Consider the following 27,710-nt stretch of genomic DNA (forward strand, 5'->3'; position numbering starts at 1 on the left):
TGTGCTAGAGTACGGAATTACTGTGATAATATTTTTTATGCATTTTTGAAGTAAATCTTTTTTATCGACGTATGAGAGAAATGTTATATTACGCGCAAAATTATGAGTTCAACATTATGGATATCGTATCCGAGATTCTCGAAGGTGCAGAGAACTAATTTGGGATCATTTTTGAAATCCAAGATGGCCGCCGCGCAAAATTATGATTTCAACAATATGGGTATCGTATCCAAGGTTCTCGAGGGTGCAGAGAACGATTCTGTGATCATTTTTGAATTCAAAGATGGCCGCCGCTCATAATTATGATTTCAGCAATTTCGATATCGTGTCCGAGGTTCTCGAGGGTGCAGAGAACGATTGTGGGATCATTTTTGGAATCCAAGATGGCCACCGCTCAAAATTCGTCCTCGACACCCTCGAGAACCTCGGATACGATATCCATATTGTTGTTATTATAATTTTGCGCGGCGGCCATCTTGAATTTCAAAAATGATCCCACAATCGTTCTCTGCACCCTCGAGAACCTCGGACACGATATCGAAATAGGGACGGAGGGACGAGCGGGTCGTCACTAGTAATTTATAAAATGACTAGCTGACCCAGCAAACGTTGTGTTGCCGATATAAAAAACGCGATACAAAAGTAACTGTTTATTGTGATGGGTGAAAATTATAAGTTGTATGTATTTTTTAATGCTGACTTATAATCAAACAAATTAAAAAAAAATAAAAAAAAAATTGCCGTGGACCACCCCTAACATTTAGGGGGATGAAAAATTGATGTTATCCGATTCTCAGACCTACCCAATATGCACTCAGAGGAGGTTTTCAATTTGATCAATATTTTTTTTATGTATGTACACCGATTGCTTTGAGATTTATGATCCGATTTACGTAATTTTATTAAGCCATATGTAATAGTAAGTACCTACACTCGCCACGCATGACTTTGAGCGGGATAGCTTTGTCTAGAACAAAACAACCCAAGCGGACAGACACGCGTGGCCAGACAACCTTAAGAATTACAGTAAGTAAGCTGTTTATAATAATAAGTTTTATTTTGTTTAGGGCTTGGCACCGACTTAAAACCTATCAATAGGTAGCACATATTATAAATAATAGCATTTTATTAATATTAAAGGCAATGGTGTATTAAATTAAATTTTCAGTTATTTGATCATTTTCAGTTTTTGAAGTCGGTTCTTTTAAACATGTTATGTCTCTTCAGTAATTATACTAGATGCCCTACAAATTGAAAAACAGCAAACTTGCACACCTGCCTTAGAATAGAAATGTTCTGCTATGGTGCCCACATGTACCTACGATATGTAATGTGGCCAAAAAATACTTTTGAAGAATTTTTTGTAAGGTTTTTCGGTTTTTCTGTTTTATTGTTTTTATATTATTATATTTTTCCCTTACCTTAATAAGTACTTAGTGGTTGTGACATATGTATTGGATGTATTATTTGTATGAAGTAGTAACTTGTACATGATTTTGTCGTAAAAACGTTTTTTGAGACAAAATAATCAATTTGTATTTATTTTTATCGTGTATGATTCCAATTAAATCAGATTAGATCCTCAGATTAGTAATATGTTAGCTAGAGTTAGGGGCTAGTTAGTTAATAGATCTTGGTATTAAATTTTACAATAAAATACTAGACAGTGTACCAGAACTAACTGAGCAGAAATTCAAGAAATATATATATTTTTTTAAGAAAATAAGGGACGAGGCGTGCAGGTCATTCAGATGAAGGTAATTTATACGCTCTGCCCATTACAATGCAGTGCCGCTCAGGATTCTTGAAAAACCCAAAAATTCTGAGCGGCACTACAATTGCGCTCGTCACCTTGAGACGTAAGATGTTAAGTCTCATTTGCCCAGTAATTGCACTAGCTACGCACCGAAATACAGTAATGTTTACACATTACTGCGTAACGGCATAATCTAGCACGCTATAATCTAGCCGGCATCCTGTGCAAAGGAGCCTCCCACTAGTAAAGCTTCTTTGACAAAGAAGGCTTAAAGTATAGTAGATTATATAGAGGATAATGTTGCATGATTTTTGTCTGGCTCTGTGCAGTCTGTTTAAAATTGTATAATGTTATATTAAATAGGCTAAGTTGTTTTATGATTTAAAAGATGGGCTGGGAGTTTCTTATCAGTTCTTCTCCCCATGTCAAAGCCCCATGGTGTTTTAATTAGTGGTGGGTTACCAGTGGTTTTAATAAGTGATGTTATTGTCATTCCCTATATGAAATAAATTTATTGCCTTTGTCAAAGTAAGCTTGTTGTACACAAAATTTACGATGATAAAGTCGAGAGCGAGAGTTTTAAACAATAACATGAGGTGAGAGAGTATATACGACTTTCGACAAGGTCTACAAATAACTCGATATTGATCCATTTTCAATCAATGCTTTCAAGGTAAGTCTGTTTTACTAACATCTTATTTCCATTCCGTTTAGTAAAAACAAAATTAGGTATAGAAAAGCGGTCAAGTGCTTGTGGGACGAAGGGTTCCATTCTATCACACATGATATTTCACTTTGATCTAATTTGATTTTATTTTACACAGACGCCATTTTGTTTGTCGCTATCGTTTTTCTAACTATCATTGATATAATAAGTCTAAAAATGAACCTTATAAATCTTTAAAAAAATTAATCTTTCTTTTGAAAACAAGCATTCATTACATTCACGCATTGTACTATGTTTACACAAGATGAGAAACATATGGAGAAACAGAAATATAACGAAAGTCACAAAGACCAGGAAACCTTATTACCTACGAATACGAAAATTCGGCTGATGGATCGTACATTTTCCTAGTTGGAAAGTATTTCGGATCCGAATATCGATACAAAGTTCGCGATTAAACATTTTGTCTTTCGCTTACCTTATTTCCAAATTGACTTGACATTATTATGATCGTAACTACAACTTCGCTTTATATGGTTATGGTTCCGATACGAAATCCGTACGCACTATTCGGATCCGAAGTACTTTAGTAATAGGATTTAATTCGAAGTTCGTCGTTCTTTCGTTTCGGACCAAACTTCGGCTTTCGATTTTGGTAATTGACCCCCAGGCTCTTGCAACCGCTAACTTTACCCATATTTTTGTATACCTCTGAAACGTGGACATTGCGAGAGGTTAAACAGAAGAAGATGTACGCGCTGGAAATGTGATGCTGGAGGGGGAGACTTCGGGTATTGTGGACCGAATTTCGTGCGTTTCGATACTTCAAAAACTAATTATTAAACAGCGTTTATCTGTCATAGTGCAAATTCGCTTTCGTTGCACACGTATCGAGACAAGACAGTCAGACCATAGAACGCCTTTTTATCTAGATTAAAGTGGAAGGCATTAGAACGTGCTGTGCATCACTTATGCGATGGAATGACCAGATCAAACTGCTATAATGGGCGTGCATGAGTGTAATTAATAATTAAAGAATAGACTAAAAATAAGATTCAATAACTTTTATTTGTTTACTTGAATTTGGAGAACCAACAGTTTTGCAATCATAATAAATCTTAAGTCTGAGTTAGTGTAGTGTTAGTGAATTAGTGTAACACAATATAAAAATAGTGATATTATAAAAGGCACATGAACAAAGGACTTCCCCTTAATAGAGACATTATGAAATGTTAGTGGACACATTCTTAGTTTAATCGATCTAGCAGTTTAAGTTAAAGTAGAATTACTTATTTGTCTAAGTTAAGGCTAGATTGTAATGCAAGTGGGGCAACATTATAATAACTATATTATTATGTTCCCTAATAGAAAGGAAAAAAAAAAAATCTTAAGTGTAGGTAACATCAAACCAAATATTATTCCTCGTGCTATTCTACGTTTGCAGAAAAAACAATATTGTAAAAATCTTGCAAAGATGGCTTTGACAATTAATAATTAAATAACGAATACGGCTGTACGGGCTTGAACCCTTTGCCTGTCCTAATAATGGACGAAGAAACCCAAAAAAAATACTTCTCGCTTATAAAAACAGTATCTTTATAAATATAATTCTTCTGTAAGTGTTGACACGGAACTCCTCATAAACGGCTGGACCGATTGGAATGAAATTTTCTGTGTGAGTTCAAGTGGATTCGAGGATGGTTTAGATTCACAGTTGAACTACCCCCTAAATGGCTGGACCGATTTTGAGGATTTTTTTAAAGTGTTCCAGTGAACTTGAGATTGGTTTAGATTCTAGATTCTAGAGTACTTAACAGTGAGTATACACTATACAGAACAGGAGGATTATTGTTTTAAAATAATGATCTTCTTAATGATACCACAGACTGGGAATGAAGCGAACACCCTCAGGCTCATTAATTATAATTGTTTATTGTACGATATAACATTGTAATCCATTTTTTTTAAGCCAGCTGAGTTCCTTGCGCCCGTTCTCAGGTCTGAGGCACAATATCTCGAATGGAAGGTAGTTTGTAACGTTCAAAAAGTGATTTTAAATCCTATATTGAATGAAAATAATTAAATTTGAATCACATTAATTTGCCAGACTAATTAATTACTTAAATGTCTGTGTTACTAATTGCTAAGGTATCAAACATTTTAAACTTGCAAAAATACAATTGTGCAAACGATAAAAAATTTAAAAAGCGGCCAAGTGCGAGTCGGTCTCGCCCATGAAGTGTTCCGTAGTGGCAAGTAACATAACATAAAAGTTATATAGAAAGGAAAATGATATTAAATTATTTAAATGGAAAAGACAAAAAAATCTTTGCTCAAAATCATGCAGCGCAAATGAGCTCTCATCATTTATACGTCTTAAAAAAAATAAGTACATCTACATCTCGTTCAAATAATTTGTGGTGGAAGTTTGCATCGTAATGTACATCATAATATATAGTATAGAGGTTACAGGGGGGGGGGGGGATGTCTCCACACATTTTACCACTTTGGAAGTGTATCTCGCGCAAACTATTCAGTTTAGAAAAAAAATATTACAAACCTCAAGATCATTGACACGTATGGGTTTGATGAAGAAAGGCTAAGCTAAACTAACTTAGCTAAGCACACACCTTACGTGAGTAACATTTGTGGAATAATATGGTAAGGCCAAATAAACTTGGTATAAAATTATACCTGAGAACAAACCCAGAATATAAAATATTAACAAACAGATGTATTGCTTATGATTGGTTTATTCGGACGTATAATGTTTCCCGCGCATATTTGCAAGGCTGCTTGACATTCGGAAAACTTCAGAATTATCATTGTATTGACAGTTTTATCAGCGATACAATTAACATTTTGAAATGAAATGAAATGAAATGAAATGAAATGAAATGAAATGAAATGAAATGATTTATTTGTATGAATCGTGGTAACATAGTTGTTAACAATTAATTGGTGTACAGGACAATTCGCCAATATATCGGCATACAAATATTTGATTGTCAATATTGGAATATCATATTTAATTTATACTTATACGTTCTTAATACACATTACATAGCTTTAATTCAATGATATAATATAAAATAAACATTAGTTTGTAGGTACCTCTCAAAAATTACATTTGAATACTATTATTTTTGGCTAAAGAATTCTTTTAAACTATAAAAGCATTTATCTATTAGCCATAATTTTAATTTTTTATGCATTAATGTTTTAGGCATCTCTCTAATATTCTTTGGAAGGTGGTTAAGTACCCTAATACACATAACATTTGCGTTATTTTGATGAAGCGCTGTTCTACAGTATGGCATCAGAAGGCGAGTTGGATCTCTTAATCCTAATATGGAATAGTCCTTTGCTGGTTTAAAAAGTTCACCATGTTTTTTAATGAACATACAAATTTCTAATATATATAGACCAGTAAGCGTTAACAGACGGTGCATTTTGAATAATGGTCTACACGATTCTAGAGGACTGACATTGAATAAAGCTCTTATACATTTTTTTTGTGCCAGAAAAACATTTGAAATATTAGTGGAGTTTCCCCATAGTATTAACCCGTACCGTAAAACTGACGCAATATAACCGTGGTATGCAGTAAGTGCAGCATTAAAGGATACAGTTTGTCTGAGCCTTCTTAAAGCGAAAACGAACTTATTTATTTTGCCTGCCACTGTATCACATTGAGCTTTCCAGTTACAATTGCAATCTAATATAATGCCTAAAAATTTTATTGTGTTTGTTTCTTTAATCGTTTGGTCACTGTGTGTTATATTTAGAGATTTATGTATTGTTCTATAATTAGAAAATTGTATATATTTAGTTTTCGTCATATTAGCGAATAAATGATTTGAATACTAGCTGACCCGGCAAACGTTGTTTTGCCATATAAATTGTATTGATCTTGTGCTTGCTAGTTGATAAGAGATGGCGCTAGTTGTATTTATTAGTAACAATAACACTTCTTTTATATTTTGTATAATTCACACTATAGTTTTATAAATTATAGCCTATTTGTTATTCGGGTGTGTAAGCTATATTATTGTAAAGTTTCATCAAAATCTATTCAGTAGATTTTGCGTTAAAGAAGATCAAACATACATCCAGACATACAAACTTTCACATTTATAATATTAGTAGGATTCTTGATTTATTCTCAGGTATTAATTTATACCGAGTTTATTTGTAACGCCGAAAGGAAGGGTTTTACTTTTAATAATAGATATTTAACTGGCAAGAATGCATAGTATTTACCTAATATTTTGTCAAACGTTGAAAAGAGATTTTCAAAAGAGTTTTGTTTGGTCTCTCAGTTCATTGGAGCGGAGTTAAAGATAATGTAATTCTTGGGTCAGTGGAGAGAGACAGGGGACACTTCTAAAGGGTATTTGGTATATTGTTTTTAACTAGTTGTTACCCTCGTCTTAATATTATTATATTCAATAAATAATGTGTTAACAAGCGCTACCAACGTCATGGAGACAAAAGATATCCCAATTAATAATTACATGTATTTAACTATTGTTATTCACTACTGTCTTAGTAATGTTATATTTTATATCATTACCACTATTTTTTTTTATGGAATAGGAGGACAAATGAGCGTACGGGTCACCTGGTGTTAAGTGATCACCGCCGCCCACATTCTCTTGCAACACCAGAGGAATCACAAGAGCGTTGCCGGCCTTTAAGGAAGGTGTACGCGCTTTTTTTGAAGGTACCCATGTCGTATTGTCCCGGAAACACCGCACAAGGAAGCTCATTCCATAGCTTTGTAGTACGAGGTATTACACTATGATTAGAAATAACTTTAATCTTATATATAAAATTCTCGTGTCACAATGTTAGTCACCTTACTCCTCCGAAACGGCTTTAGCTTTATTTTTACCAAATTTTATATGCATATTCAGTAGGTCTGAGAATTGGCTATTATCTTTATATTTTTATTATTATATTTTCATCCCCCTAAATGTTAAGGGTAGTCCACCCCAATTTAAATTTTTGACAATTTTTTGAATTTTTATTTTATTATGATTGCATTCAGCATTGAAAAATACATACAAATTTAAATTTTTCGCCCTTCTACGATCTACAACTATTTTTGTATCACGATTTTTATATTATTCTGTTCCATCCACTAAACCGATATAGGGTAGCAAGAAGGCAATCGAATACAATAATTGTAGTACGATATATTTGGTAGGTCTGAGAATCGGTTGCATCAAAGTTTTAATAATTGTTTTTTTTTTTAATATGTTATACGGCAATACGACGTTTGCTATATATATATATATAGAATGTCACGCCGACAGTGTAAAGAGCAGTTTGTATGTGTATTATTTGCAAAGTATCCTATCAAACAAAAAATGATGCACATAGTAACTATCCCACGTGGACGAAGTCGCGGATAAAAGCTAGTATTATATAATATTTGATGATACCAATGACTTCGTTCGCCAACACACATGACTGAGCATGTAATGTTGTTTCCTAAAATATTAATAACTCTAGATTAAATGAATATTATGCAAACAAAATTGCGATGATATTTTTTTTTACATAAGGGCCAAATGTCTATGAGATAAAACTAAGAACACATTTTTTTATGAAAATAAGGGACGAGACGAACAGGACGTTCAGCTGATGGTAATTGATACTACCCATTACAATGCAGTGCCGCTCAGGATTCTTGAAAAACCCAAAAATCTAAGCGGCACTACAATTGCGCTCGTCACCTTGAGACATAAGATATTAAGTCTCATTTGCCCAGTAATTTTACTAGCTACGCGCCCTTCAGACCGAAACACAGTAATGTTTACACATTACTGCTACACGACAGAAATAGGCACCGTTGTGGTTCCCGTAATCTAGCCGGCATCCTGTGCAAAGGAGCCTCCCACTGTTAAAAGCTACTTAAAGTATAGGTAGTATAGGGTACCTTCAAAAAAAGCGCGTACACCTTCCTTAAAGGCCGGCAACGCTCCTGTTATTCCTCTGGGGTAGCAACAGAATGTGGGCAGCGGTGATCGCTTAACACCAGGTGACTCTCACTGGTAAATTGTAAAAATTGAAATATATCCAGTACTTATTCTGTTATGCGCGCACAAAGGAAAACTCTATCGTTTTATTTATATAGATTATACCCGGATATTTTAGTTTAGTGATCCGATCAGTTGTTCAACTTTACCTTGCGAAGGTTATTACGGTGTAATTTGATATCGTACACACGACACATAAAGTGCTCGTCGTTGTATGTACCTACATACAAACAAATTTTACCTGAAAGCAAATTGCTAAATCAACATACGAATACGATTTGATAATCTGTGCATAATGTGGTATTGATCGGTGGGGACTGTTCAGTAATGATGTGTTTACCTTACCAACTTGTCACCACATTCAATCATATATTTTTAGATTAAGGATTCTTCTCCGCTGCCCTCCAACTAGATACAGCACTACCGTACTACTTTTATAACGGCAACTATTAGATGCTTGTGTGCGTGGCATCTTGACACTAAATGGCATCTGCCAAATTAATCTTCTATATACATAAAAATTAATTCCTGTTCGTTAGTCTCGCTAAAACTCGAGATTTGGATAATTTTGGTCTTGAATTATTTGTGGAAGTCCAGGGAAGGTTTAAAAGGTGAATAAATATGAAAGTGTTCGGAATTAAATAAAAACAACAATTTTGTTTTTCCCCTGTCGTCGAAATATTTGTTTTGTATGGACATATTTGTATATACATTTTCTATGAGAGAATTCATTGACGCACGGTTTGACAGTCCTGCTGTGAAACAATTTCATTACAACAACAGGATGCATATTTTACGAAATAATTCTTGATGTATATTACTAGTTGACCCGACAGACGTTGTTCTCTATATAATATAATAAAATAATGTTTTTTATTAATTTGTCAATAATACATAATATATCATAACATCAAGAATTATTTCGTAAAATATGCTCCCTGTTGTTGTAATGAAATTGTTTCACAGCAGAACTGTCAAACCGTGCGTCAATAAATTCTCTCATAGAATATATGTCCATACAAAACAAATATCGGACGACGGGGGACACATCAAAGGAAAAACAAAATTGTTGTTTTTATTTAATTCCGAACACATTTATATTTATTCACCTTTTAAACCTTCCCTGGACATCCACAAATAATTCAAGACCAAAATTAGCCAAATCGGTCCAGCCGTTCTCGAGTTTTAGCGAGGCTCACGAACAGCAATTAATTTTTATATATATAGATATACAGAACAACGTCTGTCGGGTCAACTAGTTAAATATAAAATACTTACTGATGTGTGATCCCAGTGTCTTTCTTATTTCTTGTAGTATTATTTTTACAAAGTTTTACTACGCAGCCCGGCATTTTGTAGCAGGCTAGACATTGTTCGACACTGGTTCGAGTACGACCTCGAGGCCTGGTTGAAGTATAGGTTGCCGCACTGTACGACTACGCCTGCGGTATCTAGTTGGAGCGCAGCGGAGACCAATCCTTAATCTATGCATATATTATTAGTCTAGTAGTAATCTTTACCTTTACATAAAATTTCGTGTTTGTTTGTCCGGGATGAATTCCTAAACTAATGAACCGATTTTAATTAAATATTTCACACTGTGATCAGTTTTTATTTCGGCTCGTCACATTTAATATTCTTTAATTTAAATTATTAATTCGTAACATTATTTCATTACTAGAACAGTAAAAACGAAATAATCGCTGTAATGATTGAAGTTCTACAATTTTCATAATTAACAAAAAAAAAAAAAATAAATTTTTGGTATGTTTTGTATACAAGCATTTATTTACAGTGGAGGAGTCCAAAAAACTGCAAAAATGTCTGGAGAAAAGGCCAAAAGGTTGTTCTATGTCATTTTAATAAAATAATGTCACACTAGAACTGTGAAACGGTACGTCAAAATTTATCCCATACATTCATCGTTCATATAAAATTGACGATATTTCTTCCCTATTCCATCTGATACCGATCAGATTGTAGTGAAGCGCTCAGTGCAGGAATTTCATAAGAATCGCTTCATTAATTGAAGGCATAAAAGGCATTTATCTTTCTCAAGATTCCATTAGAATTATTTTTGAAAGAAAGAAAGAAAACATTTATTTCACAAAACAATCACAGGATACACTTAATATAAATGGATAAAAGTACAAAACAAACCAAAAAAGAACGTATTTTAGTAATAGATTTAATATTGGAGAATTCCTGTTAAGGAAATGGGTCGACGACTCAGGATTAGCTGTGACACGGCCGTGGCAATGAAACAGCACCGATTTTCAGCGGTTTTTTGATGCCATTTTTAATATAGTACCACTAACGCTTCGGAAACAAATAACACACTGAAAGAGAAGAAGAAGAAACTGTGCCAGCATTCTTTTTTTGCGCTTATAAATTAAAAAAAATATCAATATTTATACCGAAAACGCAACTTGTTACGAGATTTTTATGTTAATAAGAATATAAAGGTATATTAACACAATTACAAACGAATTATTGGAACGAAGTTCCTTACGGCAGGCTTGGGAGGAGATAGGGATTTTGCTGCGGGACCGAACTGAAAAAAATGTGATAGTAACACCGTAAGAAAAGGTCCGTGGAATAAAACCGTTAAATGAGACGTGCGCAGGCGCGACAGTCGTTTCTATTTCTATGTAATTTTATGTTGTCAAACAAAAATAAAGAGACATATTTTGTTATTTTAATTGCTAATTTGGATTACGTGTTTTTTTTTATTTTACGTAATTTATTATTTTATAAAATACTGAATTTCCTAAATACTTTCGTGTAGTTAAATTAAATCTAATCTGCAAAATTTAAGAGGAAAATCAAGAAAACCTACATAAAATTGAACACGATTGTTTTTTTACAAATTGTGTCGATTCTACATTAGCCGAAGGAACTTCGTTCCTACCTGGTGTCCCACGACACCACATCTTTTTTTATAAATTAGTTGAAATACCAATTGAAGTTATAAAAGAACAATAAAACACCGCACACACTAAACGCGCCAGGGGTCACAAACCTTTTTAGGTTAATAAGCACAAGTTTAAGTACCGAATTGGCTTAACGTGTCATTACTTACCACGTCCTCGAACAGACTGTTTAATATTTTTCCTGAGTAAAGACTTTGTTTACTCGCATTCAGACTTGGTAACAAGACTCGTTTATTTAACTTAGACCCAACTTGGACTAAGCACATATTTGTACGGGCTAACTCTCGTAACGAATATGTTACAGCTGGAATTGTACGTTATTAAGAGAAGAATTGTTCTATCTTTGTCCATACGATTAATTTAATATTTTCTTTATACATTACATTAGATACAAATGTCTGTCTATATATATATAAACCAAGACCACCAGTTTTAGCATTTTTTTTATATTTTAAAGTGATATCTCTAACTTCAAGGATTAACTATACCAATAAAATTTGTAACCGAAGTTTATGAACGACGCGGGGCTCGAACCCGCGACCTCTCAGGTTCCGTCCGAGCGCTTTCTCTTTGACGCTGATTTATGAATTAAAAAAAGCAATAAATTAAAGACGTCTCAATAGTAAACTGAATTAATAAAAAACTTATTCTTAGGTAAGTTAGTAACCTTCTTTACGAGCCGCATTTCCCACCTCTTTAAAAAAAACAAGTTAAAATATATTTTTACTTTGTAACAACAATTGCCGGGTCAGCGCTTGTATAAAATCAAAAAAAAAAAAACATTAGGTAGGTAAAATAGGTCGAACTGCTCCTTGTGTTAATTACTCTCATAAAAATAAACCCAACAAAAAATAACAATATATCTCCACTCTGAAAATATTGATATAATATGACTTTAAATAACAAGAAACTGCATTTATGTTCGTGAGAATCGCTTCACAATTCAATTTATCGGAACACGCAAAAAGCGACTCATTAATTTTATACAGAGATAAAAGTTGATTATTTTCCAAAGTAAATAAATTAAATTATCATTGTTCTCGTTTCTGTTTGATTTTTTTTATTAACACTAGCCAGCCCGGCAAACGTTGTTTTGCCACATAAATTAGGTACCCCGCGTCCGCTTATTGTATGAATTGTCATATGTAATAGAATGCCACAAACGGGCGTACCTGGTGTTAAGTAATTACCGCAGCCCACATTCTCTTGCAACACTAAGGAAACACAGGAGCTTTGACGGCCTTTAAGGAGCGTATGCGCTTTTTTTGAAGATACCCATGTCGTATCGTCCCGGAAACACCCACAGCTTTGTAGTACGTAGGAGAAAGCATCTTCAAACACCACACATCCAGATGGTAGGATGATATCCTAAATTGTGGCGTGTCGTGCGAAGATGGGATTTGGCGGCAGGAATCAGGTGAAACAGCTCTTCAGAACACTCCCCGTGATAAATGCGATTGAAGACACACAATGAAGCGACGTCTTTACGTAACGCCAAGTGGTTCAAGCGTTCACAGAGGACTGGATCCGCGACATTTCAAGCTGCTCTGCGTTGCACGCGGTCAGACAGTTCGAGCTGATACTGAGGTGCGCCTGGCCAGAGATGATGATAGCAATGCTCTATATGTGGCCACACCTGCGCTTTGTAGAGCGCTAGAATGTGGGCCGGCTTAAAGTACTGTATTATTGGTTATATAGATTCCGGATAAGTATTCACCAACATATCATATACTAAAACCCTCTCCGAAACACGCTGCATCTAGTATAAGTATTATTCTGATCGGCTCAGTAGAGTACGCAGAGTAAAACCGAACAAAAAAAAGCAGGTCTATTAATATAGATACTGCGATATAGATATAGAAGTTGTTCTGAAACCCTGTTATTTTTAGGGTTTATATTAAGAAAAATAAATAAATTATACGTGTCGTGTTAGGTAGCTAGGGTTAAGAACTCCTTCATAGGTCCATGGTATTCAATTTTACTATAAAATATATAGTGTTCTAAGACTCATTGAGCACAAATTTAAGAAATATATGAAAGCTACATTATAGCAGATTAAAAGGTTTATTCCTTCTGAGTTTTATTCCATAGACACTTACCCCCTTATTCATAATGGTCCGCTGACTTTAAACAGCCGCTTAGGAGTGTTTTTTCTCATTCTGGCTTAGGTCAATAGAAGAAGACAGAGTGAGAATTAGCAATGCTTTAAGTTAGCAGACTATTATGAATAAGGGGGTAACCTTTTATCTAAAAATTTGCGATATCTTCATTCAATTTAAAGTTGTTAAAGTTTTAAGAAACACAGATTTTTAAAAACACTACGTGCTCAGTCATGCGTATACGCGGATAAGTAGCGGGTACCAACTTGTTTTTCATTGATTTTAATAGTTTTATAGATTATTTAAGTTATTTTTAGGTTCAAAGTTAACTTTTTATATTCAAAGCTATCACACGAATTATGCAAAAGATACATTTCTAGACGCTCATGTGTCATTTATAGGTAATTAAATTTTAATAAATATTGACATATTCTCACTAAGTATTAGTTTATATAAAAGAAAATTAATGAAGTGATGTTTGTTTAAATGTTCTTCCTTTTTTTTATTTTTATTGGATGTTTAATGTAGGTAACAATGTTAATGCTAGTTTGTAAGTGAAAATTAGTGAAATATATTTAACTACCGTCCTTTTGCTTTGGAACTTTAAGTTTGTTTACTATATTTTGTTAAAAACCGTTTGATTTCCTAAATAAAAAAGTAAAAATAATAATTGTTAATACAAATATGTATTACCATAAAAACATATAACTAATAAAAATAATTGCTAACAAACTAATAACGTATTTCCGCAGTGTTACTTGATATAATTTGAAACAGTAGGTAATGAGGAAAACAATTTGCTAAACAATAAATAAGCTATTGTTCGACTCTGATAGCTCTTGGGAAATAGTGCATAATTAATATTATGTTCATGTCGTTGCCTTAAATGTTTAACACATTTAAGGCAAACAGTTCCAATATAATACATGAATGGATTTTCATAATACTTGCTTATTCTATGAACGCTCTTCGCCATACATCGCTTCAAATTTTTTCGCCCATCTATCGCATCATCATCATCAGCCGGAAGACGTCCAGTGCTGGACAAAGGCCTCCCCCAAAGATTTCCACGACGACCGGTCCTGTGCTACCCTCATCCAACGTATTTCGGCGATCTTGACCAGATCGTGGGTCCATCTTGTGGCGGCCCTACTAACACTGCGTCTTCAGGTACGTGGTCGCCATTTGAGGACTTTACTGCCCCAACTGTCCGTCGAACTACGTGCCCTGCCCACTGCCACTTCAGTGTCGCAATCGTTCGGACTATGTCGGTTGCTCTGGTTCTCCTACGGATCTCCTTATTTTTCTGATTTGTTCTCGCAGGGAAACTCCGAGCATAGCCCTCTCCATTGCCCTCTGAGTGACCATGACCTTTCTCATAAGGCCCATAGTTAGCGACCATGTCTGCGTACCGTAGGTCATCACAGGCAACACACACTGGTTGAAAACCTTCGTCTTCAGACATTGTGGTATTTCTTTCTGTTACGCTTATTTGAACAGACACGAAAGTATTCTGCAAAAGCAATTTTATCTCCTCGAAGGTCATATGAAGGATAACAATATGTATAGCAAGTTAGTCAGTATTCATCACGTTCTACCTATGAAACGTGCAGTCATTGATAGATTGACAGACGACAGCCGAAATCCACTACGTTTTAAGCAACCGTTCGCTTTCAAACTTAGCCGGATAATACTTCGTCGCCATCATCAAAGAGTTTTAAACACTATGTTCATCCATCATATTGTAATTACTATTTCAAACTTATGTAAAATCACTGCACGTTTCATACTAACTAAATTTAAATTTTTACTTAGGCAGTCGCGCCTTTTATTACATAATATTTACATTCTCTTTGCTCAACTATTACTAAAATGTAATGTCAACTCACCGCGGCCCCTCAATTCGGCACAAAACTTAACTTTATAATATTCAGTGTTGTTGTTTATTTTTTTAAAGAAAAACTTCTTTAGGCGTGACTTGGGGGTAACTCAGAATATTTTTAGCAGAAAAAGTAATATGAAACAATTTTTAACCATTATAATGTAATGGTATAAAAATATTGTTTCAAATTGTTCAATAATATTTTCGGAATATCTCCAAGTGTTTTTGTTTATTTAAGACTACTTTTGTAATAAATAATAAATAAAAGTTCTCAGTCTGACGTTTGCGACATTAGTTAACTTCTCTTCGTCCATTGGACAGGCAAAAGGTACGTGATCATACAGCCATATTCGTTAATATTCAATAACAACATTATACTAATATGTGTTTTAGTAATAATTTAATCTTCAATTTATTATTATTTTTATTCAATTATTTATTAATAACACGGCTTTATTTAAAGTAAGTAAATTAAATCTTCTTGTTTTTCAACTTTTTAAGAATATTTGTTATATACTGGATGTCCTAGAATAGGTGGGACAAACAAGGGCAAACGAAAATAACAAATTTTGTCTATGAGCTTTCAGATACGCAAAAAAAGTATATATATGTATCTGTTAATTATTCCTTAAGTAAATTATAACTAAGTTACACTTACTTACAAGATTACACGGACACACTTTTTTTTATGAAAAGGAAGGCCAAAGGAGCGTACGGGTAACCTGATGTTAAGTGATCACCGTCGCCCACATTCTCTTGCATACCGCTGCAGGATTGCAACAGGAAAGCAGAAGTATGCGACGAATGCCAAAAAATTGTGAAACGTGCAACAGCAAACTATGACCAATGTCAAGAGTATAGATATAGAAATTTATTTATTTACCAAAGGGAGTCATCATTTCTTAATGGGGCTTTGACATGGGGAGAAGAACTGATAAGAAACTCCCAGCTCATTTTTTCATCTCATAACAACTAAGCCCACTTAATATAATTATACAATTTTAGGTGGCTTGCGCAAAATCAGACAAGAACCGTGCATCATTATCCTCTAGATAATCTACTATACTATTGTAAGCCTACATAAGTACAGAAAGCCGGCTGGATTATGTGTACCACAACGGCGCCTATTTCTGCCGTGAAGCAGTAATGTAAGTAAGCATTACTGTGTTTACAGGTGTTTATTTCTTCTTGTATTGAATAAATTCAAATCAGAATTTTTCTTGAATAGCAACTATAATGATGACTGCCTCCAATATGAGTGGTCGTGGACGGCCCGTAAGAACCATTGGATAAAACAGAAGCGCCAAACCCAACTTGCAGTATTATCTATTGATCGCTTCGTGTAACACTCCGCACGCAACCATACTGATAACATGAGCAATGCCTATAAATAATTATTCGTAGTATGTAATCAACGATTGCTGTAGTTGTGGGCATGAGGGCCTAACTCCACATTTTTTTTATGGAAAAGGAGGACAAACGAGTGCACGGGTCACATGGTGCTAAGTGATCACCAGAGGAATCACAGGAGCGTTGCCTTTAAGGAAGGTGTATGCGCTTTTTTTTACTGGTGCCTATGTAGTATCGTCCCGGAAACACCGCACAAGCTCATTCCACAGCTTTGTAGTACTTTGTAGCCTCACAGTCAGATGGTGGGGATGATATCCTGACTTGAGGCGTGTCGTGCGGAAGGTGGATTTCGGCGGCAGGAATCAGGTGAAACGGCAGCTCTTTGGAACACTCCACGTGATAGATACATTCCACATTTCGCGATTTAAGCTCAACTTTCTTTATAAGCGCTTTAACGACATGATAAAGATAAAAGTACATTTAAGAAACCAACGGAAAACTAAAACTTCGATTCGGGATTACTTATAGCAGAGAGATGTAGACAATTCTGAAAACATTTCAAAACTGTATGAAACAAAAATTGAATTATAAAATTGTACTCTCAATATTTACGTTAGATTTTTCACCAAAATAAAGATCAGACGGCGGCATTTTAATTTATAAAATAAATTATGCGATAAAATGTAAAACTCCATTAAAAGTATTATTAGTATTGATTACAAAAGTTTAATTATTTAGTTAATCGTCTAAGCCCTCCGTACACAAGAAGATTGTTACTTATTTGCGTGGCTTGCAAACAAACTTGAGATTTATTTAATGTTTGATGATTAATTTAGGTACCTTCTAAATATGTTTTTATCTTTTATGTTAATTCACAACAAAATAATAGTTATAACAACATATATTTAAAATACTCATATTAAGATTCTAGAAATTGTAATAATCATAATATTAAGATCAAAGATAAATTTGTCACACCTACTACTCGGTTAAATCGAGTTAGTAAGTCTTTTGTTGATGTTGCGATGCTCATGCTTTTACAAGATGATCCAAGCAAGTTTACATATCACATGTGTTAGTGAACTCATAAGAATTGTTAACAAACTTTTTTGTAGTAAAAACATAAATAACTGTCTTAATGATACGATACCTCAGAAGTACCGAAATTGTATTAAAAAAAAGATCCCGCTGAGTTTCCTGTGCCCCCTCAGGTATGACCAAGGGTGGTAATTTTTGACGTTCAAAAGATATTTAAAAATAACATACTATGAAATTGAATGAATTTGTATCGACACGAATGTCACCAAACCCTGGGGCAAGTTGCCTCTTATAACCGGGTAACTCTGCAATGGATCAAGGAACATAGCGGTTCGTTAGGAAATGATGCAGCGGATGAGCTTGCAAGGCGGGTATCGGTGAATATAGTGACTGGTCCATTGCCACTTCTGCCACTGCCCTTCAGCCAAATGCGCTCATGGATACGCTCTCTCACCAACGACCTACACAACACCCGATTGATGAATGTCTCAAGCTGTAGACAGGCGAAGGAGGCGATACCTGCACTGTCGCCCAAACTGACACGTAGACTTATCAGGCTCAACAGACATGAAATCTGTATAATGGTGGGCACCCTAACGGGTCACACATCACTAAACAAACACCTTTTCACAATCGGCGTAACGGACAGTCCTAAGTGCAGAGGCTGTCTGACCGAAGACGAAACGGTCGCTCACGTAATTCTGGAATGTGCGGGGGTGGCCAACCGACGGGCAAAAACCTTAACCAATACGAGGTCACTCCAGGAAGTCTGCGAACACCCCAGGAATGTTCTGAACTTCTGGAAGGAGCTGGGCTGGTTGGAGTAACTGGCCATTACTGCACACTGCAAAATGGACCCATAGGTCTAGTGGTTTAATTGCGGAAACAGGAGCCCCTACCATACCATACCATGAATTTGTATTCATATATTATAATGACAACTCTGTCGGCCACACAGTTACTTGACATAAGTTTGGTAAGTATCATTTATGTGAATAGCATTTCATTTAAAACATTTTAAACGGTATTCCAACGTCTGGGTATCGAATATGTAAATATTTATTAATTTTCTGGCATACAATGGTCACACAAAACTTTACCTGCAATACAAGTTTACATTATTACATTTGTAAAAAAAGTTAATAAGGCAAGTGATCACTTAGCACCAGGTGACCGTACGCTCGTTTGTCCTCCTTTTCCAAAAAGAAATAGTTTATTTTGTAATTGTTGCCGTAGATAGCTACTTATAATACAATTTTATCAATTTCTACAAGACGTTTTGTAAGTCAAATTAAAAAGAAAAGTACATTCGTGCTGTGACTAATTCTTGCAAATGAATGGTGGGGGGGGGGGGGGGGTCAATGTATAACTAACATAAAAATAACAAGTGAATTTATTATAATATTTTAAAGATATGATGATAGCTATTGTTAGGCATCGTAGTCGATTCCACTTAGAGCAATAGATACGAAGAACGAACTATAGCGAATGCTCGTCTTAAAGATCGTAGTTCTGTTCTGTTATAGTAGTCTCGTGTAAGAAAGGTTTTAGAGTCAACATGACTGTAAGGTGACAAGGCAAAGTTCTCTCTAAGCTTATGTAAATCCTTTCGTTTAGAGTTTGAACTCCAACGACCCTTATGACGAGATTTAGTATAATTAGCTGAAGTCTGATGTTCAACTAAACTAGTATTAATGTTCTTTACTCAAACGACCGATTATAATTGGTCACCCATTTGTCTCAGAGTGCGGTCGATTTTATACCAATTAAGATAGCGAGACGATATATAACATGGTTGGACAGCGTAATCTGAGAAAAATAGGTCGGAACAAATGTTTCCCTGTTTATTTATAATTAACATTTAACGGGCACCCGCTACTAAAGTTTTGAATCGGTTATTACCGTTTCAAATCCGTTAGAAGTGTAAACGTAATGGTAGTCAAATTTAAAATCTTATGTGCGAACTGTGGTCGCTGATGGGCTAAAAATTTAAAAGCGACCCCAAATACATCATTTAAAAAAAAGCTGTAACGCTCATACGAAATACGTACTTCATCGCCTTATTACATTTGTAAAACAATTCCCCATTGCGTTTATGTATCAAAAGTTTTAAGTATGCAAAAAATAATAAAATAACATTACAAAAAAGAGGCGCAGAGTTTGCCTATAAACAATCCTTTTTCCAGGCAGGTTTCTCTTGATACCCAAGAGAAGGCAAACGGCTTAGAGGATGGCCCTTAAAAAGACTGGAGGACGAAATACACCAGACGGCAGACACTAGACCTCTATTGGACCTTGGATGCTCTGGACTGAAAGTACTGTTGTATTTGTAGGAGGCCTTTACGCCTTTCGAAGACAGGGTCATCATATAAATTGTAGTTGTTCTTAGTATTTTCTTTGCTTAACGCGAGTGTTACACATTTAAATAAAATTTTCATCTGCAGTCCCCCTGAAAACGAGATCTGGAAAAGTCTTGAAACGTCGCGTCGGGTAAACTAAAATAAAAATGTAACTTTTACACAAAAATCTAATGTAAAATAAGTTACAATTACACGCGTTTTAATCCTTTAAAAGTGTTTTATTTAAATGTAGTTGTTTTATTATGTAGGCTTTTTTAAATGTACTAGACTTCGAGAAAACCTACAAACAATTTTTCGATTTATTCATTTATTTTAATTAATATATTAAAAAAAACTTACACGCTGCCTGCCTATCTACCTATACAAATTAATATAATTGAAATGTGTTTGTCACAACAAAATAGCAACTGTAACACACATGAATGTTTACACGACACATCCCAAAATACCAAGTTTGATGATTCAGTTGAAGTTAATTCGATACCCGGACGTTAGCTGGTCAACTAGACCATACTTCAGCTACAATAGGCTTCTTATGTGTACTGAGTAATATAAGTTGTTAAATAAAATTAAAACTTTTATGGGTTAAAAACGCTTCATCTCGATTTCCGGCGAAATTTGGTGAAAAGTTACCTTTTTATATCCATAATACTTTAAACGATCAAAAAGTAGAGATTTCAATGGACAAAAACCCCACCGACTCTTATGAAAAAGCTGATATTTTGACGCGAGAATTTTCGAGTGAATATAAGGGTTCTTTTTCGATATTAAGTCAAAATAAGGTGAAAAAATAAATATTTCAATTAAAAGTAAGTACTAAAGATATTAAAAGGTTACTTTTCATTATATTTCGTGGAATAAAAAACCATAAACTTGGTTTTTTTAATTTTTCACATAAATTTTGAAGTTATGTGAAAAGATTCCTGCCGCCGAATTCCACCATCGCACGACACGCCACAAAATAGGATATCGTCTCCACCATCTGGATGTGTGGCGGTCCTCCACAGTGCAGATTTCAAGGAGCTTTGCTCCTCGTACTACTAAGCTGTGGAATGAGCTTCCTTGTGCGGTGTTTCCGGGACGATACGACATGTGTACCTTCAAAAAAAGCGCGTACACCTTCCTTAAAGGCCCGAAACGCTCTTGTGATTCCTCTGGTGTTGCAAGAGAATGTGGGCGGCGGTGATCACTTAACACCAGGTGACCCGTACGCTCGTTTTTCCTCCTATTCCATAAAAAAAGAGTGTCAAAACAAAAGTTGTTCATCATAATATAATTTTATTTTTCCATAAAGGACTTATAATTTCGCTGGAAATCGAGATAAACCGTTTTTAACATTATGAGCGTCGTTCACTCTGTGATTAAACCCTCTATTTTTGCATAAAACCCTATGTGATAGTCACGTATGTGAAATATATGCTAGAAAAGCTGCGGTTGTTAATATAAATAGTCGGCTACATTTACAATGTCCAAACTGTTGGGCGAACAAACAAAACATTACAAATTTCCCGAACAAGTGAACATTTCTGATAAGAGCGACTTAGTTTCAAACAGGCAACTGAGATGGGCGCACGTATATACAGAACCTGTTTACTGCGGATCACTTAGAATTTACTGAATTGAATAAAAGTTAATTAATTCGGTTAAGTTACAGTGCTGTGGTAATTCTCTTAGTACTTATTGGACATCTGATTGAGGAAAATTTATTGACTGATTAGTGTTTTTCTTTTTTGTGTTTACAATGGATTAACAGGTAAAATGTTTGTAATATTGGCTGTCGCCTATATCTGTATTAATGGGGTTAAATAATTAGAAACAAATATTTGCCTATAATAATAGCCTTGAAATTATTTATTAGACATTCATTTTTTTACCAGAGGGAGGCTCTTTTGCACCGGATGCCGGCTAGATTATGGGAACCACTACGGCGCCTATTTCTGCCGTGAAGCAATAATTTGTAAGCATTACTGTGTTTCAGTAATGCAATTACTGTGCAACTGCGATTTGACATTTTATGTCTCAAGGTGACGAGCGCAGTTGTAGTGCCGCTTCAGAGTTTTTGGATTTTTCAATAATCCTAAGCGGCACTGCATTGTAATGGACAGGGCGTATCAATTACCAACAACTGAACGCCCTGCTCGTCTCGTCCCTTATTTTAATTTAAAAAAGGTCAGTTATTGTTTTGTTAATTGACTTATTAATCTATTTTAGAACATTATATTATTTATTTTTTTTTACGTCAAATTTTAGTCAAATGTGTCTTGGTCTGTTAGTTGTTTGTTTTATTTTTTAGAGCCATGGTAACAACACCATAAGCTCAAACCAAAATAAAATAAAATAAGAATAGTAAAATCATTCTTCAATAAACTCGATTACAAGAAAAACCCCCACCGTTGTTTTCTGTTTGTCACTCAATTGTTTACATTTTAAATTGGTTTATCAGAAAGTTATTGTATCATGTCTTTATGAATTAAAAGGCATAAAAGGCATTTATTTTCTTAAAATTGATTCCTTTAGAATTCTTTTTATATCATTTCTAATATACTAGACACTACTACCGCTTCGGAAACAAATGGCGCTCTGAGAGAGAAGAAGCGGCGCAAGAAAATTTAAAGAAATTACTTAAAATAAATTAATTTTAAAGTTTTAGTAAGTATTCTTTTAATATTATTATTAGTATCAGGTACATCAGTCTTAGTTCAATTCAATTAATAAAAATTGAATTACAGCAAAGGTTCCTTTTAAGCAAATATAATTTTGATCGAAAGATTCAGTTTCAATATTGAAAGTATTCAAATATGATTCATCTGATCATATCTATACAAAATATATTATAATGAGGAATTGTTTGTTTGTTTGCATATTAAATAGGCTCCAAAACTACTGAACCGATTTGAAAAAATCTTGAAGCTACACTATCTCGGACTGATAAATAAAATTTGTAAAAAAAAATGAATGATTTGGGACTCGAACCCATGACCTCTCGCGAGCGATTTTCCAACTGAGCCATCCGTTTAAGTACCTGAGAGATGAGCAAACATACAAGATTTAACAATTATAATTAGTAATCTAGTGTAATTAATCCCAGAAGTTAGGATTATCACTTTAAAAAAAATAACAATACTCTATATAAAATTTTCAAAAAATTAGGGAACCTTACTAAAAGTCCAATAATGTTACCGAAGGTGTGAAAAATGTACGCGGACGACGCCACGGGGCATCAACTAGTACATAATAAAATCGTAAGAAGAATACTGTGCTTTCTACAAACAATACTGAAGCCATAACTGTGGTTGATAAAAAAATTGTCTGTTTGTCTGTATAAGTGTCCGAATAAAACGTAGTAAGTAATTACGGTAGTTTTTATATGTACTTAATTATTCATCTTTTGCATTAATATCACGCTAGAGTTATGTATACTATACAGAGTGTCAAACGGAACCCTATTACTAAGACTCCGCTGTCCGTCTGTCTGTCTGTCACCAGACTGTATCTCATAAACCGTGATAGTTGAGTGGAAATTTTTATATGTATGCATAACATAAAAAATACTGACTAATAGAATAAAATAAAGGAGCTCCTATGCAACAAACTTTATTTTTATAGATGTTTTAATGGTAGTGAATACTTCGTGCGTGTGTCAAAGTCAAAGTCAAATAAACTTTATGTAGTTAGGTTTAATTAAAGCGCTTTTGAATCGTGACTATACATATTTTTTTTAAATTACTGAATCTACGTTAAGTTCGGAAAAAGTATAGCTCGCGAGAAGAACATACAAGAAACTCAACGGCCACTCTTTTTTCAATCGCATAGAGAGTATTTTACAATGGCTGTAATATACAAAACAAATTAGTTTAGTAATGTTCTGCAATATATGCATCGTGTTAAAAGTTAAAAGTGTTTAAATTTAAACTTTAAACTAGTGTTATAAATATATTATAATAATATATTTATAACACTAGTTTAAAGTTAATGTAATACACACACACATACTCACGCCTTGTTCCCGTCGGTGTAGGCAGAGACAATAGAATGCCATTTGCTTCTATCCTTACAAACCTCACGCGCTTCCTCTGCATTCATTACTATTTTCATACATGCTCGCCGGTTGCGGGTGCTTCGGACCTCTCCTTTTCTCAAAACGTCCCCAATTTTATCGACGAATGTTCTACGAGGTCTCCCGCGACCGGCTTGCCCACACGCACTTGCATTATATATTTGATGCGTCATTCTTTCTTCACTCATTCGCTCCACGTGTCCAAACCACTTAAGTTAATGTAATATATATTATATATATTATCGTATATTGCATGTATCAACCTTTAATTTAATTCATTGTCTGTGGCAGGACAACTGTTATAATCAGTGACTGCAAAAAATGTGGTTCTCTCAATTGGACATCTGTTTTAAATAAAAAAAAAAAACTTATTTTTGGAGAACATCATGATCTATCGATCAAATATAATGTATTTGTATAAATATTTCAATAGCTTACATTTTTCGCCGTCAGAACACAGTTTTTTGGAGTTATACTTCTTTAGGTGCGTTATGAAAAAATTATGAGAGTGAAATTTTAAGATACTCGCGCATCACTGTAACACAAAAGTAACAGGGTGAAGTTGGTTCCTTAAATTTTCTGACGTTTGCGACATACCTTTTTTTTTAGTTTCTTCGTCCATTATTAGGATAAGCAAAGGGTTCAAGCACGTATGCCGTATTCGTTATTTAATAATTAATTGTCAAAGCCACTGTTGCAAGATTTTTACAATATTGTTCTCTCTACAAACGTAGAATAGCACGAGGAATAAATAATTTTAAGGATTTTTGCTTTGTTTGGCCAAAATTTCCGAAGCCGTAGTAGTATCTAGTATATTAGAAATGACATCAAAAAGAATTCTAAAGGAATCAATTGTGAGAAAATAAATGCTTCTTAAAGAAGTATAACATCTTGCTTGCATACATAAGTACACACACACTTTTGTATGGAAAAGGAGGACAAACCAGCAAACGGATTACCTGGTGTTAAGTGATCACCACCGCCCACATTGCGTAACCCTAAACATATCAGACTGTAAGTAAACCCAAAAAAAAGGCACAGCGCAGCGGAGACCAATCCTTATTCCGCATTTTATGCGTTGATTTGAAGGGCACCAGCCTATACCATTTTTCAGAACAAGTTAGCGCAAAAAATCTTAGGCTTGTTCAAGTAAATAATTTAAGCGCTTAATAGGGTTGATTTTCATTTTATCCCGACATTCTCAAATATTTTCCAGCGAGTGTCGAGCGTAATAAATGAACGAAACGAATAATGGGATAGATAGAGAAGTTTAAAACTTCTTAAATCAAGTTAACAAAGTTTTCCGATGAAGTTATTCCCGAGTCTAAATTTGATTTAAATTATGTATTCCGAATTATCCATTCAACTTTGGCTCTTGGATTTATTTTAGTTATATGTTTTTCTCCTCACTAAATACAAATACAGTTTTAGGCGTGAAGTGGCCTTTATCAGAATTAGGCGGAGTCGGTGTTGGTTGAACTGCATGCTTTAAGTATCAAAGTCAAAGATCTTTATTCACTTTAAAACTTTATAAGTTATGTCAGTTAAGTCAGGATGAAGTACAAAAGTTACAATAGCATTCAAATGAGTATAACAATATTCATTAACAAAATTTAGAACATTAATTCCAACTATCTTTATTATTCAAATAATCTTTCACATTATAATAGGCCTTAGATGTTAATTTATTTTTTACGATACATTTAATTTTTTTAATAGGTAATATTTTAATTTCATTTGGGAGCTTAAAATATAACACAATTCACTTTAAAAGATTTAGCAATTTTACGGAGCCTATTAGATGGAATTGCGAGTTTATTAGTATTGACACTGTGTACATCACTGTTCTTTTTAAATTGGCTAATATTTTTATGGGCGAATAGGAGGTTCTCGTATATGTACTGGCAGTGTACTGTCATAATATTTATTTCACTAAACTTTTCTCTCAATGAATCCCTTGAACGCATTTTATAGACTCCTGAATTGAATTGCTATCTGTGCTTAACACCACAAGAAATAATTTTATTAAAAAGCATGAGGTTAATCTAAACTTAATATTATAAAGAGTTAACATTTGTACATATTTTCGTATGTATATTTGTAATATTTTCACACAAGAACTACTGGAGCGATTTCAAAAATTATTTCACCATTAGAAAGCTGCATCTTCACTGAGTGACACAGTTTATATTACATTTTCAATAAAATAGGGTTCCCTAATAAAAATGCAATAATGTAACCTAAGGGATGAAAAAATTAGACATAAAAATAAAAATAAATCAAAAATAAACTCTATTAAATACGTTCCCGGTATTCTTTGATTTTGCGTTAAAGAAGTTCAAACATACATCCAGACATACAAACTTTCACGTTTATAATAGTAGTAGGATATTTATTGATATACAAAGACTGTTGTCAGCTCAATAAATTTGTAAAGTAATTGTAAATAAACAGTTGTTATTGGATGGAACAGTTAGAGCCATCTAACGGCACCCCTAGTGCGTTAATCATGAAGTGTCCCTCTGGAAGGCCGTCCGCGAGCCCCCGTGGCGGTTAACTCCTAATTGTTTGTTTCTTAGGGTTGTCACTACTTACTTTTTTCATTATAATTTTAATTTTTAAACCACTACGCAAATTCAATTGTAGAAAAACTGAATAATGAAAGATGTAGAGTTAGGTATCTATCTATATTCAAATAAAATACTTCTTAAATAATTAAAACGCGTGTAATTGTAACTGTATTGGATTTTTAAAGATTAAGCTCCGGGGGATATTTTTAACGTGCCCTGCAAAGGTCACAAAACATTACATGAAATAATAATAAATATGTAATTTTAACGTAAAAACCTAATGTTAAAATACAGTTACCATTGCATTTAAATAAAATACTTTTAAAAGTATTTAAAATATTTAAATATATCATAGAAGATACTATATCTATCTATACTTTGTGGTTCAATTAACTAGGGGAGATGGTTTGACGGTTTGAAAAGCTTCTTTGAGAACTACTACTACAATCGATTTATCAACTTATCTTTTAGCTTTAAGGTTAAAAAAAATTGTTATCTCAATCGAATTAAAAAAAACTAACTTTATCACAGCTACGTTTAATAATTACATTCTATTATTTTTACTTTTAGTGTTTTTTTTTTATTTCAAGCATAATAGATATTTCTTTTACATACTGCTGCTGTGAATTCGTGTTTTTCTTTGGTTATATTTAAATTGACGACTAAGGACTACTATTTGGATGCCGATTTCTGCTTTATATGACGACTCGGTTACATCTATTGAATTTTGGTTTCTGCTGTACGACTCATTGCTTCCTACTTAGATAAGTACTAGAATTGTGTAGATAACTAGAATCTAGGTAGACAAACAAAATAAGCAAAGAAGAAATCGGAATGAATTTATGAAACAACAGAGCACGAGGTAGAATATTACTATAAACATATCACATAATAAAACGATCCTTGGAACAATAAAGGAGCAAAAAAATAACATTATTCATAATTCTAGAT

At 34.0% G+C, this 27,710-nt stretch overlaps 1 protein-coding gene across 1 annotated transcript in view; it reads left to right on the forward strand.

Moving 5' to 3' along the window:
* The first annotated feature begins 21,855 nt into the window (after positions 1-21,855).
* LOC126979377 (adenylyl cyclase 78C-like) overlaps positions 21,856-27,710 on the forward strand; it is a 109,367-nt gene continuing 103,512 nt past the window's right edge. The window contains exon 1 of the mRNA XM_050828631.1: positions 21,856-21,885. The gene's annotated coding sequence lies outside the window, so the exon portion shown is untranslated. The remainder of the gene's footprint in view (positions 21,886-27,710) is intronic.

This window comes from Leptidea sinapis, chromosome 3 (assembly GCF_905404315.1).
Source record: "Leptidea sinapis chromosome 3, ilLepSina1.1, whole genome shotgun sequence".
Lineage (NCBI taxonomy): Eukaryota > Metazoa > Arthropoda > Insecta > Lepidoptera > Pieridae > Leptidea > Leptidea sinapis.